This window comes from Rhincodon typus, chromosome 2 (genome assembly GCF_021869965.1).
Source record: "Rhincodon typus isolate 14 chromosome 2, sRhiTyp1.1, whole genome shotgun sequence".
NCBI lineage: Eukaryota > Metazoa > Chordata > Chondrichthyes > Orectolobiformes > Rhincodontidae > Rhincodon > Rhincodon typus.
In genome coordinates, this window is record NC_063333.1 from 120,299,315 (window position 1) to 120,310,955 (window position 11,641).

The 11,641-nt window shown below is 39.8% G+C and overlaps 1 long non-coding RNA gene across 1 annotated transcript in view; it reads left to right on the forward strand.

Annotated features, from left to right (window-relative positions):
* The first annotated feature begins 3,499 nt into the window (after positions 1–3,499).
* Positions 3,500–11,641, forward strand: part of LOC125487004 — a 57,036-nt gene continuing 48,894 nt past the window's right edge. The window contains exon 1 of the long non-coding RNA XR_007265553.1: positions 3,500–3,666. This is a non-coding gene — a long non-coding RNA (uncharacterized LOC125487004). The remainder of the gene's footprint in view (positions 3,667–11,641) is intronic.

Sequence of the window (11,641 nt, forward strand, 5' to 3'; positions counted from 1 at the left end):
CAAACATCAAAACCTCTACGAAGAGTTACTTTTATTTCCAAACTTCTTGATCTGATTCAGGCTGGTACAGCTACAGCCAGTTTCTTTTCAGTAACTGTTTGTGCAGTCATTAGATGCCTTTTCCCTTTACCTAGTATCCCAATATCTAGAACAAACTGAAAACTTAACTCATGATTACTTTAGTCTCACAGCAACTATATGAGTTCCTTAAACCCCATGTCCATCATGGCTGATCGACTTTCTGGATTGTTCTGTCCCTGTCTCACTGGACTCCTGTTAGGGTAAAAGTATAGATTTGTTTCATGCCCAGAACTGTTCAGCTCCAGAGTCAAGTCAAAGTTATAAAACCTCATTAAAATGCCTGTAAAGAAAACAGTTCTCCAGACTTCTCTTCACCAGAACCTGAGCTCCCCAATGAAACTCTAAAAATGACTTCCCCTTCTTAATACACAAAATGCAAAATATAATTGGAACTTAAAATTGTACGTCATTCTTAACATTACGCTAACGTCTTTGCCCCAACCTTCATACACTGTTCCAATTAAGTTCAGTGGTAACTCAAGAAGCAGCATCTTATCTATCACTTACAACTGAACATTTTGGTTCAACAATTTCTGATCATAGGAACTGCTCTGTTTTTTTGAATACAGTGATCCTGCTCCTCTAGAACATTCTTTCTTTTCATTGTTTGTTCCATTATCACATCCTTTTGCCTTGCTGCAACATCTTGTTAGTCATTTAAATCTACCCTGTTTTCCACCTATGAGGGAGCTTCCCTTCTGGTATTTCTTCTCCTCCCCTATCCATCCCTCCATCTGGACTTGTTTAAAACCTCTTAAAATCACTATTATTTTCCAGTTATAATGAAGTATCACAAAGCTGAAAAATAACTCAGTTCCTTAGTTTGCAACTGTGCTTGACCTATTGAGTATTTGCAGCATTTTCTGCTCATTTTTAGGAGGCTTGTGTTGATTGAGTTTAGAGGAAAAAGTGTCAGTTAATACCAGTACAACTACAACATTGCAACTTATCCAGCAGTATGGAAAATGACCCAGTACATTCTGTCCAGAAAAAGCATGGAAAATCCCATCCAGCCTAGCACCACTTCATAAGTCCACTCTCAATCATTAGCAAAGGAATTGAAGGGATATTGTCAATGCTACTAAACAGTATTTTTTTAAAAACCAATAATCTGCTTACTGAAATTCAGTTTTGGTTCCATCAGGGCCACTCAATTCCTTACCTTATTACAGCCTTGGTCTAAATATGGACAAAAACGTGGAATTCCAGAGAGGAGGTAACAGTGACTGCCCTTGATATCATGACAGCATTTAACAGTGTGACATTAAGAAGCCCTAGTAAAACTAGAATCAATGGAGCCAGGGGAGAACTCTTTCTGGCTGGAGTCATACCCACCACAAAAAAAAATGACTTGCAACCAGCAAAACCAATCATCTCAGCACCAGGAACATCCTTGTACAACACAATACCCTAGGCTCACACGTTTTCAGTTGCTTCATTAATGTCCTTCCCTCCATCATCAAGTCAGGAATGCAGCCATTCATTGATTTTTGCACAGTGCTCAGTTCTGCTCACAACTGTTCAGATGCTGAAGTTGTCTATGCTCTTATACAATAATACTTGGACATCATTCCAGCTTGTTTTGGTAATTGGCAAGTAACATTTGCACCACAAAAATGTCTGGAAATAACAAGACAGTCTATTCACTTCCCTTTGATATTCAATATAATTGTCATCAAAATCCTTGGGGCCACCGCTGATCAGAAATTTAACTGAGCCAGACATATAAATACCGTGACAACAAGACTAGGTCAGAATCTAAGAATTCTGCTCAAGTAACTCTCCTCCTCAGAAATGAGAATGCAATACTACCCACTTGTCTGGATAGTGTATCTCAACGACACTTAGGAAACTCAACACCATCCAGGATAAAGCAGCCACTTGACTGGTGCCCTATCCACCACCTTAAGTATTCACCCTCTACACCACTAGTCCCTACTGGTAGCAGTGGTCTACCAATTAAAGGATGCACTGCTGGAACTCACCAAGCCTTCACCAGAGGCACCATCCAAATCTGCAACCTCCTCCACTGAGAAGGAGAAGGGAAGAAGGAACCATGAAGGAACCACCACCACCACCTGAAAATGATTCCAGACAAATTCCACATCACCCTAACATATAAATCATTACTGGGTCAAAATCCTGAACATCCTTCTAGTAGTACTGTAGGTGTAACTTCACCTCATGGGCAGTAGTGACTCAAGAAAGCAGTCCACTATTACCGTCTCAAGGGCAATGAAAGCCAGCCTTGCCAGTGGTACTCACATCCCATGAACAAATCTTAAAATTAACTCACTTGTCCGCTCTTCCTGGAATTGCAACATCACATTTTTATTCATTCCTGTCCTTTTTGGTTTCACCACTGCTCAGAATTCTTGCAATGCTGTGTTGGTGCCAGTTTTCTGGTAGCTGTTCCCAGGATCTCTTCTGATGCTCAGTGACGTTATTTATTTCCCTATGGCCCCTTTTGTCTTTGGTTGATATAATTTGTACTTTTTAATCATCTGATCTTTATGCAAACAATCCACAGATTATTTGATTTCTTTCTGTGTGTACTTATGTGCATGTGGCATATGTGTTTGTGCGTGCTTATTCTCTTCCCGTTTCCTTTTTGTGCTCCTCTCTGAGGCTGTACCGTCTATAACGTCATCCAGTCCTGAGAAAGGTTTTAAGTCCTGAAATGTTGACTGACTTCTGTTTCTGTACAGATGTCGCCTGACCTACTGCATTGAAATGTCAACCTCGATTATATCTTCAAATCTTTGAATGGCACAAACGTGACAGCACTAACAATTGAACTAAGTTGGTGTGAGACAGGTAATTTTGCAAAATTGTGCTCCTATAGAAGTATTCAGCATCAGGCGGCATACCAGTATGACAGAAAGCTTACATCGCCCATGATTTTCTGCCTATTCATTTTAATGGGTGGAAAATAATTTGAAAAAAGCATAACCAAGTCATCAAAATATATTTTGACAAGGAACAGGAGATTACTTTGCATTAAGTTGTGTTCACTCCATAGTTCCTGATGACCTTGCTCTTGTCTAAGATGTTCATTATGTAGGGGTTTGGTTTGTAGTCAGTTATATTTCTGACCTTCGAATCGCTCCCAGCCCCTGGTTCTGGACACTGGACTTTTTACTCAGCATTTAATGAAGAGACAGCGGACACATGTTTAAGGGCAAAAAAAATCTGTTTATTTGTAATAACAATACAAGAAAATAGGTAATTCAATAAGTCAATTAATATTCAGGAAACAGTCGTACTTTAAAATGTACTAGTAATTAAATTACCACTATTAGAGTCACAAATATTTACTATTACACAGAAAAGACACCAGTGTTTAAATCCAGTAAGAATCAGAATTCCTACTAGTCGAGTCCCAATGCACTGACACCACCCACCGCTTATGTAGGAACTTTGGGGTTTCGGGATGTCTGCTCAGCACTCAGAATGCGGTTTTGAAATTGGCCTGACTGTTCTGGCTTGCCGTACCCGGAACATGACTGAGGACTTCGAGCTGCGTGACCTTTTACAGTTGGGTTATGTGTGCTGATGAGGTTAGGTGCAGATTGGATCTATCTGGTAAGTACCTGGTTTTATTTTACTTTTTGCTGGTTTGTGAGCCTGGTTGTCACCTCAGGTTGTGTCTGAGGACTTGTGGCATTGGTTGAGTCAGTTGTTGCTTCGAGTTGTTGGTCTTTGGTTCTGACGGTTTTGCTCGGTCGTTGAGGTTCTTGCTGTTGGTGTTCTTGGTTCAGAAAGGCCCGTGTTCAGAAGCTGGTTCGGCCTGTTCTGTTGCAGATCTCTTGGTTGGTTCCCCGATTCAGCTTCTGTTGGGTCTTGATTCAGAAGAACCTCAGGTGAGATTGGAGCTGACAGTTATACTGACTGTGGGTCCCACTATCTAGACGCCAAATCTGTAATCTCCTTGTTCACTTAATGTTCTCTTTGGGGTTAATTTGACTCCAATTGTTAGACAAGGTGTAAATGGTCTTTGTCAACTGATGTTAGATGCCCAGACGTCTCGCAGTACTCTCTACGTTCCACACTATCCAAGCAATGTAGCCAGAGGTGTAAAATCCATCTCAGAGCTAGGTTCTTTTGGTTTTGGATCACTTGTTTCACAGAGGAGTTGTGATTTGAAATGTGAGCTGAACAATATTCTCAGGTCTGCTGGTGGTTTTCTTTATTCCTTGCAGGCTTAGCACGTTGTTGTAAATGTTTTATTTGAAAGTCCAGGGCTCTGTCCACTGTCCAAGGTCCTGCCCATATGTTTCAATACTGGGGATTTTTGCACAATATTACAACTAGAAGCCTTGACAGTATAAAGCCATAGTCATAGAGTCATACAACACGAAAACTAACTCTTTGGTCCAAATCAGTCCATGCCAAACATGATCCCAAACTAAACTAGTCCTACTTGCCTGCTCCTGGCCCAAGTCCCTCCTAACATTTCTTATTCATGCACTTATCCAAATTTCTTTCAAATGTTGTAACTGTACTCCCATCTACCACTTCCTCTGCAAGTTCATTCCACACACAAACCACTCTCTGTGTAAAAAAAGTTGCCCCTCACAGCTCTGAAAAAATCTTTCTCCTTTCACCTTAAAAATATGCCCACTCGTCTTGAAATGCCCCACCACTATCGCAGGACTGTGTCTGGCTTACTTGGATAGTCACCCAGGAAATACCAGACAAATAAAACTAATTTCTAACTCTTGTGCAACTATACAACTGGCCCCAACTCTTCACTGGACCACTGTAACTACCCCAACCACTCCTCAAGTCCTCGGGCTGGCCCTGAATCCTAAATTCCCCTCAAATGTCCAATTCCCCCCTAAGTGCATGACCACACCCCAAATATTCCCCTACCTTACGATTACCTCAGCAGTCAACTGCCCTCCTGACCTGACCAACCCTCCACCACCACATAACACCCAACTAGACTCCTGATTCCACTCATCCGGCCTACCCTCCACCCCTGCTTGACTGCCCCCAATCCTCTTACTTGCCCTGTGTATCCCTGACATAGCCACCTCAGCCATCTATCCACTTGCCACTTCACATTGTGTGTCTGGAGTCACAGGAAGCCCAGACATGTGTCATGCCTCACTTGGTAGCATGTTGGAAATCAAGCTCCACTATTCCCAGAGTCATCACAAAGATTTTAAGAAGATCACATAGATTTCCTATTTTATCTGACTTTCAAACCCAGTTTAACAGAAAGCATTATACTATTTATTACAAATAATTCAATTCTAGCTAGATAAACAATTAAGAACTGTCAGCACATAACTCTACTAATTTTATACACACCCATGTAGGAAAACATAGACAGGAAAACATGGTGTTATTGATGAAGGGAAAGACTGGGAAAGCAGGTCAGTGGTTCCTATTCCCCAGGGTGGCTTAGGTTATTCTTTTCTTGGTCAGAATGCTGCATTTCAATTGCGCTTCTTTGATGTTTCCATTAGTTTCCAACAAGAATAGGGTGGCTAGTTCACTTGTAAAAGATCTCAACTTATCAGTTAAAAGCCACCACTTACAGAAAATGATGAACAAAAAATAAATTGGCTTTCTTCAGGTTTAAAGTTTTTTTTACTGCAGAGAACACAGAGAGTTCCTAATGCTGGTGGGGATCTGATGACTTTTCTATATTTTGGTCATAATCCCTAGATGTTTAGGCCCCTAAGAACCAAGCACATAGTTGTTGTCAACAGAAAACCTTTGATATCAAAAACTGGTCACTAGTCCGTAGACCAGTCAGCTATTTGTACCAATCAAATCTCTATCTATACATAGCTCCTTGCTCCAGTTCATCTGCAAACACACTTCAAACGTTGTGAAAACAATGTTTGCAATGAGTGCAATGTTTTCAAAACATACATCAATCTTCCAGCAATCCCTGCTTTTCTAACACAGTAATTTTCTCTTTTCAGTCCACAATTGAAAATGTACAAGAGAAGAAATAGATACGGTCTTTACACAAGAGAAGTGTGGCAAGTCAGATTTTAAGAAATACAATAACTGAAAATGTTGAAAATTAAACAGATAACACTGAGTTGCTAGTCCACTGCCATAGGCTTTCATACCAAACCTGACAGCAAGCATTGCCAACCCTCCATCGATGGGATTGCCCACCTAACATCATGATGTAAACAAAGTCCATTTCCAAACTCTGCAGTGCCACTAAACATGTGCAGCCTTGTTAGTGTCACTCAGTGTGTGATAATGGTTAAATCTGACCCTATGATGTCCCAATATTTATATCATGCAGGGAAATGTTCCCACCAGCACTGCCATTCACAAAATCAGCCCTCTCAAAATCTGCCATGGGATCAGACTCTATATGTGGACTGGTTAATAAGCTTCACTGAAGGCCAACGTAATCTTGGGAGAAATCGGTCCTGCAGAGCAGAATCCATAGTGGCATTTGGAAGCAATTTGGATAAATATTTGGAATAGAAAAATGTAAAAGAATCTGTGAAAAGACAGGAAACCAGGAATAAGTGGGTTGCTTTTTCTAACAGCTGGATATAGTAGACTGAGCAGATTAGAACTCCTTTTATGTTGTAATTTGACTTCAAACAGTGTTTTGGCCCATTAGCCTATTAAGTTAATTCTATTAAATTATTTAAACATTTCAGGTTGCTTTTGGACTCATCAGTTGGGAGGGACAAGGGTGGTGTTGGGTGTGAGGGTGCGTATCCCAACACCTGAACTGTTAGGTCTGAAGCACACCCAATATTGTTCATTGGGTGATTTCCACTTTGCGTGGTGACCTACTGGAAAGGGTGATTACCATCAGAACTCATCTGCTGTGAGTAAGGGGGGGAATTGTCCTCATATGTGTTGTTCATCCATGAGCAGTAACATAGCTATTGTGGCTCACAAACCAGTCAGGTTGACTGGGCACTGTTGGGATCTCACTACTGCTCAATGAGATGGTCAATTCGCGCTCACGGACTGAAAGAAGATTATAATGGAGATTCTTTATTACATTGGCATTGGATCTTTATAAACATTAATGGAAACCTTAACTCCAAGAAGCCAACTATTTACAATGGTCAATCAAAACAATGATTTGGAAGCTCTGCAAATCCTGACAGAGCAGCTAAAGAAAGATATAAACCACAAAAACTGGAGGAAGGAGGAGAGAGAAAGAGAAGGAAGAGAAAGAATGCAATTCGAACTTACAAAAGTACCACATTATAAAAAGGAACAGAAATAGACCATTTAGTTCCTCAAGCCTAATCTTCAATAAAACTTTAGTTGATCTGTTTGCATTTTGCATTCCACATTCTCACATAACCTTTGATTCCATTGCCTAACAAGGATTTATCTACGTCCTCCTTAAAAATAATCAATGATCACATTTCCATCACCTTCTGAGACAGAAACTCCAAAGTCAAACAACCCTCTGAGGGAAAAAACAATATTGTCATCTCTGCCCAAAGAAGAGTGACTGCTAATTTTTAAACAGTGCCCCCTAGTACTGGGCTTACCCACACGAGCAAACAACCTTTCTACATCCACCTTGTTGAGACCGTTGAGGTTCTTATACACCTCAATCAAGTTAAACAACTCTTCAATCAACTCTTCTAAGCTCCAGCGGACACAATTCTGATCTGTCCAGCATATCCTCTTAAGACAACCCACTCATTTCAGTTATCAGCCCACTGAACTTTCTCTGAACCAAATCCATTTGCACCCTTCCTTAAATGAAGAGGTCAAACTTGCACACACTACTCAGTATAACTGATGCGTAATATCTTCCTTTCTTTTGTTCAAATCTTCTTGCAACAAAGAATGACATTCCATTAGCTCTCAAGGCAGAGAGAGAGAGCAACACAAACTGAGGAGGGAGAGTGTGTAACACAAAACACGTCAGGGGAGAAAGCTCAACACAAACTTCAAGGACAAGACAGAGACATGCACAAATTGAGGATAGGTGAAGAGCAACACAAACTGAGCAGGCAGAAAGAGGGCAAACAAACTACCGAGAGTGTAACAACGTGGAGGGGGAGGGAGAAGGAGAAACAGAAAATGAGGCAGGAGAGAGGGAGTGCAACACAAACTGTTGACTCTTCCTTAAACACATCTTTTTAGGCATAAATGTTCCTGATTGAGTCACAGCTAACGTTAAACGAACTGACAGTAAACTCGAACTGGATTGGCTGCTTAAACATTACTTTCGGTCCCATTCTTATCATGTGAATATGCAGAAAAAGATTCGACATGAAATTTAACATAGGATGTATTAACCTTTTAAGTCATTTACATGAAAAGCCCTTCACTTTCATTTTACAATTGTTTATTATTCTTGTGATTTTTGCTGCTAAATAATTAAGAGCTTCCCCTGGCTAATTACTTGTAATGGAGGGTCTTTCTGAACCCTATAGAGCGAATCATGTAGGTATAATTGACTGTGTATGAGAGATTCTTATGAAGTACATGTGCAGAGATTGAACATCGCTGCAGTGTTGAAAACAAGGTCCAAGATCTAATTGGAGCACTAAAATAAAACAAGTTAATTGAATCCTGATATTCTTATGCACATCACTGAAAGCTATGACTGGATCTTTAAAGCCATGTATTTAAAATCAAAGATTCAAATTACATCTCAGAGCCATTATTCAGTCTAATACTTCACTGTATTAAACCTTCAAAAAACTCAACTGTTTTATCGAGGCACTCAGAAGCCAGTCAATTTTGATTAAATGTGATTAAAAGAGCATGACAAAGTCCTGTTAGAAAACAATACTGGGAGCTATAGATTTGACATAATTCTGAAATGAACAGTGGAAGCCTGTTGATAAAATAAAAATCAGCAATTTAGTAATATCATCCCAGAAAACATGAAAGTAGAAATATTTTACTATCTACAGGATCTACTGGCTCCCCACTGTATCATCCAGGACTCACTGGTCCCAAGAATGGTGGGTGTAATTGCAATTTAGTAACTTTCAAAATGGGCTTTACTGTATATTTGAAAATGAAAAATAAAGCAAAACCAGGGGCAAACAGTGGGAGAACAGGCCTAATTTGATAGTTCTTTCAATGAGCAGGTACAGGTACAATGAGACACACGATCTCCACCTGTACTGTCTGATTTGATGACCCTCTGAACTCATTTTTTCTTATAATTTCCCCATTCTGTCTTTCAATACGGATTTGTCCTTACTATTGCTTAATAGAAACATATGAACAATGATGGACAGGAAAAGACCCTCTGATCAATCCAGCCTCTGCCATACAATTGTGTATCACAATAAATGCATTCCTCCCAAAATCCACCTGATATGCTGGCAGAAGCAAATTAAGAGGTAAAAGTCCAAGGTAATTTGGGGCAAGGAAATTTGAGGAATTCCTCTTGAATCCATCTCAATGACTAAAACTCCTCCTAGAGATCCCTCTGACTCCAAATTCCTCACTGTAATTATTATGCAAAAAGTGATTTCTAACCCACCAGAAGCATATCTAGCTCGCTGGTAAAATTTAGTTAATTGGCATCAAGCACAAAAACTGACCTGTTTTCAGGGACCACTACTGCCAAGGAAAACAATCACTTTCTGACACCTAAACTACATTGGGTCATATGAAGCTTTCAATCTATGCCCTGCAATCCTGCCTCCAACTCCACCCCCACCCAACCTGACCTTAATGCAACTATTTACTTGGAATAACTATCAACAAGAACATAATCTATTTCCTTCACCGTTTTATAAACCTCAACCCATTCAACATTCTGTCAAGTGAATTAGTGAATAACCCTGCGGATACTGGAAATCTGAAATAAACTCAGAGAATGCTGGAGTAACCCAGTTGGTCTGGCAGTATTTGCGGAGAGAGGAACAGAGTTAACGTTCTGAGTCCAATGACCCTTCTTCGGAACTGTGAAATGTACAGTATGGCCCTTTGAGCTATTGTGATAACTAAGATATGATATACTGGGAATTAGCTCGGCGATCTTACTCTGCTCTTTATGCAAAACCTTCACCTTATCCACAATGTGAAGTTATCCAAATTGTGTACAGTTTTCCAACTGGAATATTTCCAAGGTTATAGGTAAAGACAAAATGGTGTGCTTCATTTTAGAATAATTGTCTAATGAATGCATCCAAACATTCTATTCACACTACCTATTGCTTTCAGCATTGTTGACAAACATCTAGAAAATGGTACACAAGAACACACTGGTCTTTTCCTTTCAACACTCATTTTAATTTTCACTGAAGGGCCTGTGGCTGTGAAGAATTTGTCCTATCCACTTGCATAACATTGCACTTTTCCAAATGAAACATCATTTACCAGTCATGAGCCTAATTTTGTAACACATTGATCTGGATCTCCCATGGAACGCCAATCATCATCAGAATGTTCATCCACTTGAATTATTCCTAGCACCTTGGAATAGAAGGATGACCCAAGAGACCCAGACACTTCCAGAGGCTATTTATAGGTATTTCCAGAGAGAAAACGAAAACATTTTCTCTGCTGAAGTGGCCTCATTCTTAAATTTTTTTTAAAATATCTATTCTAAAAAACATCATTTAATAAAGGTTCAGTTTCTTACATACATCTGGCCTCCAAAGATTTAGACCATGGAAGATTCAGGCTATAAAGATCCATCTAAAGAATATATCAGCATCTAGTTTCCTAACATTCACACAGATCTTTCCGGTCGACTCCCAATCCTGTGGAAGGAAATTGCTGGAAAAGCTCAGCAGGTGTGGCAGCATCTGTGGAAAGAAATCAGTTAATGTTTCAGGTCGAGTGACCTTTCCTCACAACAGCTCTATATTTTATGACTAATACCACGTGCTTTGTCTCCTTATCTTGGCTAGAGGCCACGAAGAGAAGCAATTAGTCACATGGAGAAATATGGGTTGATTAAGAACAGCCAGCATGGACTTCTAAATAGGGAAATTATGTTTGACTGACTAACTTGCTGGAGTTTTTTAAAGAGGTAACAGGTTTAATGAGGCAACATTGGTGAGTTGATACATTACATATAAGGCACTAGTTACAGTGTCACACAGCAGAATTGTGAGGAAATTTAGAGGTCATGAAATAAAAGGGATAGTAACAACATGCATACAAATTGACTGAAGAAACAGAGAGTAGTGGTCAATGGATATTTTTCAGGTTGGTTGAATGTTTGTAGTGGAGTTCCCGATGGTTTGGTATTGTGGCACTTCTCTATATCGTAATATATGTCTCTAATATATATTAATGATCTAGATATTGTTGCACAGAGGACAATTACGAAGTTTGCAGATGACGTAAAACTTGGAAGAATTGTTAACTTTGAGATGACGATGGAGTTTAATCTGGATAAATGCAAGATATTGCATTTTCATGTAACAAACAAGGGCAGAGCTATACAATTAATGGTAGGGCCTTGGGTAGTGTTGTAGAACAGTGGGACCTAGGTGTGCAGGTACATAATTCTTTGAAGTTTGCGTCACATATAGACAGGATGTTAAAAAGACATTTGGCCGCTTGTCTTCATTGTTCAGTCCTTTGAGTATCGAAATTGGGAAGTCATGTTGTG